Raw genomic sequence first — 5,085 nt, forward strand, 5'->3', positions numbered from 1 at the left:
AAGCTGAGACTCAGACAGACTAAAAAATTTGGCCATGTGAAAGGTAAGGAGTGCTATCAGGTTGAAGCTGAAGATCAGGCATGAATGGACTATGGGATGAAAAAACATAGTGACAGGAATCACAAATGGAGAGCTGCTAGAGTGGAGGTCCCAAGAGAAACAACCCTTCAGACCACCAGAGGATTCATGGAACAGAGAATCAATACCAAAGAGCAGGGCCTAAAAAAACAGCTAGAAACCAAGCCTTGGAAATATACTAAGTGCATGTGTCAATATAGGCCACTGAGAAGTGATGCTCACTGTTATTTGTCATAATTTCTATGGACTTTGATATCATTCCTATCCATCTTCTCTAGCCAATAAACCACCTTGTGTTTCCAGAAAGGTATAATGGAGTCAGATATTAAAGTTCCCAGGTTATTTTGATGGGCAGTGAGCCAGGAAAGTGATATATCCTGAAGTGTAATCAGGATCTTTGGGACAGGAGGAAGCATCTAATAATCATGGCTACATATGTACCTATTTATGTAATAAAAGCACAATACTATCACTACAAAAACTTGAGAGTCTTTCTCATGGCTAATAGCCTCAGATTGTTTCTGACATCTATTACCTCTTCTTAATCCTTCTCCAAAATAAATCATTGCGCCATCAGTATTCCTGTGGGTCAATGCTGAGTATGAGTGTGAGAAACAATATTTTAGAAGGCATATGTTTATACCCGATTGGCATGCATATTGATAAGCTATTACAGATACATAAAGTAGATACATAACTCTTTCTTTTGGAGAGTAAGAAACCAGAGGAAAGGAGAGGGCTGATATTGAAATTTAACCTGGACTGTTCTAGAGATACTCAAGTACCCAGTTCTCTTCCATCACATTGTCTGTCCTGAACATATCTGTGAACATCTAGTTTTTTAAGTCAGTACTAATACTATGTCTAAGAAAACATACAATTGTGGGTAAATTGGGAGGGAGAGTAGTTTGGCAGGTGATTTCTTGGGGAACAGGAAGAACAAGGAGCAAGGACCTGGGTTGATCTCTGGTTCCCATGTTGGGACAGTTCCATGATGGGACAGATTTTCTGGATAATTAATAATCATTTTCCTAATTAGGCTAGCTAATAATCAATAAATTACAGGTCAGTGGTTTCAGTGAGTCTTAAAATACTTTTGGAAAAGGAGTACCCCTGACAGTTGAAAATCAACGCTGAGTAGTGAACAATTAATGAGGAGGTAGGCTAAAAGTCTTCATGGCTAGGTCATGAGACTCAGCACCTCCAGCAATCTGGACAGAGGACAGAGGACATCTGTACCCAGAGCACTGTGGTTGGTTTTCTCCTTCATGGCCCTAAACTCCAATGAAGGGATACAAGTAGATGGACTTATTGCCTCAGGACAAGAATTTGCCTAGATTAGATTCTGTTTATACTTCAAATAGAAGGTCTCCTAATTGGGTGGGGTCCTGCCCAAGATCAAAGAGCATGAAGCCCAAGAATTAGGGTAACCTCCTCTATTACCCACACCCTTCAGGGGCTGGCTGACTGACCTATAGGGGCTGTTCCTTGAATGAGTAAGTAAAAAGCCTGGAACCTAATTAATAATAGGTTATTAATATAATAGAAAAATGTTCATTTCTCTCAGGCAGAAGCAGCTAAGAACCCTGTTCAAACTAGAGTAGGCCTCATTGGAGAGGCCTATTTTTTTGTAAGAAATTTGGATCTCTGGACCAGCCTACTACAAAATCAGGAATGGTCATCTGGCAATCATTAGAGAATATATGTGATAATATATGTAAAAGTACATTCAAAATGACATAATCTCTATAAATTTAATTTATCTTAAACATCCAGGTCAGCCACATTGTTGCCATCAACTCTACTGATGCAATCATGCCAATTGATTGCTTAATGAAGCAACTTCTATCCCTAGGACTATTCAAAGCAAAACTGTTTCTCTTAGCCACAATAACAATAATAGCTAACATTTATATAGCTGCTTACTATGTGCCAGACACTGTGCTAGGAGTTTTATCACTATTATCTCATTTAACCTTCACAACAACTCTGGGAGGTAGGTGTTATTATTATTCCTGCTTTATAGAAGAAGATTTAAATTCAGGTCTTTTAGACTCCAGGTCTATCTACTATATCATTAAGCTTTCTCTAAATAGGTGGGTATTTAATTCAGGCAAGATGACTCAGAATCCATGGAGCAGCTATTCTACCAAAGATGGTAGAACAGCACAGAAAAAGGTGGTTTGGGAGTTAGCTCTCCAAATTGACAATTCAAGATGGCTGTTCTGAGTAACTGGTGGCATAGTCTTTCACTAAGGGAGAAAATAAAATTAAATGGCCCAGATTGTTGTCAAATCCACTGTCTTTCTTTGAGGTAAAGAGGCTATTGATATGACAGTGTCTTGGTTGGGTGAGCTATCCTGGGTGGTAGACGTCAACTAAAATTGTTAGAAAATCTATATCACTATTATTCTTGATAAAATGGGAAGAAAGCTATTTGTTCATGAAAAGAAAGTTAAGGTTTACTTGAGTAGAGGAGTACTGTACCTGAGTACAGGAACCTAAAGGACCTGTCAAGTCAGTCTTGGAATCAGAAGCCCATGTTAGAATCCAAATTCTGACATCCTTGTATGACCACTGGAAAGTCACAAAATGCCTCTGAGTGCTAAGTATCTTATGTTCAAAATGGTAATAATACAATTTAAAAAATCTACCTCACAAGCTACTTCTAATAAAAAGTTCTTCTAATGCTTAATAAATCATACAATTTAAAGAAGTATTACTAGTATTGTCATATTTTTAATTTTAAGGATACTGCTCCTAGAAACATAGATCCTTTGGAATGTAGAAGAGCCCTTAAAAATTATTTAGTTAAGAAGCTCCTCATTGGAGCGAGGGAGATTTCTGTTCCGGAGAGACCTGCAAACCTCTCGCAAAAGGTCCGTCGAGCTGCAGACGCGGAGCCCAGCCCAGACCTGCTGCGGCAGCGGCCGCGGCACCGAGAGATACAGATCCGAGCAGGCTTCAGGGACGGGATCTCCAGCGGCCGCACAAGTCCCTCCACCCACAGGTGACGGGGGTCGGTGAGAGAGTCTCTTTGGCGGGTCGAGGGGGGAGTGGGGTGCCCCCATGGCTCGGGCCCCCTCGGGGAGACAGAAGCTGAGGGGCGGCAGCAGACCGGGTCTCCCCAAGCAGGCAGGAGCCTGGATCCACTGTTGAAGGTCTGTGCATAAATCCCCTGAGGGAACTGAGCCTGAGAGGCGGCCCTGCCCCAACCTGAGCACTTGAACTTAATCTCACACTGATTAGCAGCCCTGCCCCCGCCCAAAGCCCTGAGGCTGGGGAAGAGCATTTGAATCTCAGACACCAAACGCTGGCTGGGAGGATCAGGAGGCGAGGTGGGTGTGAGGAAAATATTCAGAGGTCAAATCACTGGCTGGGAAAATGCCCAGAAAAGGGAAAAAGAAATAAGACTATAGAAGGTTACTTTCTTGGTGAACAGGCATTTCCTCCCTTCCTTTCTGATGAGGAAGAACAATGCTTACCATCAGGCAAAGACACAGAAATCAAGGCTTCTGTGTCCCAGCCCACCCAATGGGCTCAGGCCATGGAAGAGCTCAAAAAGAATTTTGAAAATCAAGTTAGAGAGGTGGAGGAAAAGCTGGGAAGAGAAATGAGAGACATGAAGTCAAAGCATGAACAGCAAATCAGCTCCCTGCTAAAGGAAACCCAAAAATATGTTGAAGAAAATAACACCTTGAAAACTAGCCTAACTCAATTGGCAAAAGAGGTTCAAAAAGCCAATGAGGAGAAGAATGCTTTCAAAAGCAGAATTAGCCAAATGGAAAAGGATATTCAAAAGCTCACTGAAGAAAATAGTTCTTTCAAAATTAGAATGGCACAGATGGAGGCTAAGGACTTTATGAGAAACCAAGAAATCACAGAACAAAGCGAGAAGAATGGAAAAATGGAAGATAATGTGAAATATCTCATTGGAAAAACAACTGACCTGGAAAATAGATCCAGGAGAGACAATTTAAAAATTATGGGACTACCTGAAAGCCATGATCAAAAAAAGAGCCTAGACATCATCTTTCATGAAACTATCAAGGAAAACTGCCCTGAGATTCTAGAACCAGAGGGCAAAATAAATATTCAAGGAATCCACAGATCACCGCCTGAAAGAGATCCAAAAAGAGAAACTCCTAGGAACATTGTGGCCAAATTCCAGAATTCCCAGGTGAAGGAGAAAATATTGCAAGCAGCTAGAAAGAAACAATTCAAGTATTGTGGAAATACAATCAAGATAACACAAGATCTACCAGCCTCTACATTAAGGGATCAAAGGGCATGGAATAAGATATTCCAGAAGTCAAAGGAACTAGGACTAAAACCAAGAATCACCTACCCAGCAAAACTGAGTATAATACTTCAGGGGAAAAAATGGTCATTCAATGAAATAGAGGACTTTCAAGCATTCTTGATGAAAAGACCAGAGCTGAAAAGAAAATTTGACTTTCAAACACAAGAATGAAGAGAAGCATGAAAAGGTAAACAGCAAAGAGAAGTCATAAGGGACTTACTAAAGTTGAACTGTTTACATTCCTACATAGAAAGACAATATTTGTAACTCTTGAAACTTTTCAGTATCTGGGTACTGGGTGGGATTACACACACACACATGCACACACGCACACATACATAGAGACAGAGTGCACAGAGTGAATTGAAGAGGATGGGATCATATCTTAAAAAAAAAAAAAATGAAATCAACCAGTGAGAGAGAAAGATATTGGGAGGAGAAAGGGAGAAATTGAATGGGGCAAATTATCTCTCATAAAAGAGGCAAGCAAAAGACTCATTAGTGGAGGGATAAAGAGGGGAGGTGAGAGAAAAACATGAAGTCCACTCTCATCACATTCCACTAAAGGAAAGAATAAAATGCACACTCATTTTGGTATGAAAACCTATCTTACAATACAGGAAAGTGGGGGATAAGGGGATAAGCAGCGTGGGGGGGATGATAGAAGGGAGGGCACAGGGAGGAGGAAGCAGTTTGAGGTCAGC

Source organism: Notamacropus eugenii, chromosome Y, assembly GCF_028372415.1.
Source record: "Notamacropus eugenii isolate mMacEug1 chromosome Y, mMacEug1.pri_v2, whole genome shotgun sequence".
Lineage (NCBI taxonomy): Eukaryota > Metazoa > Chordata > Mammalia > Diprotodontia > Macropodidae > Notamacropus > Notamacropus eugenii.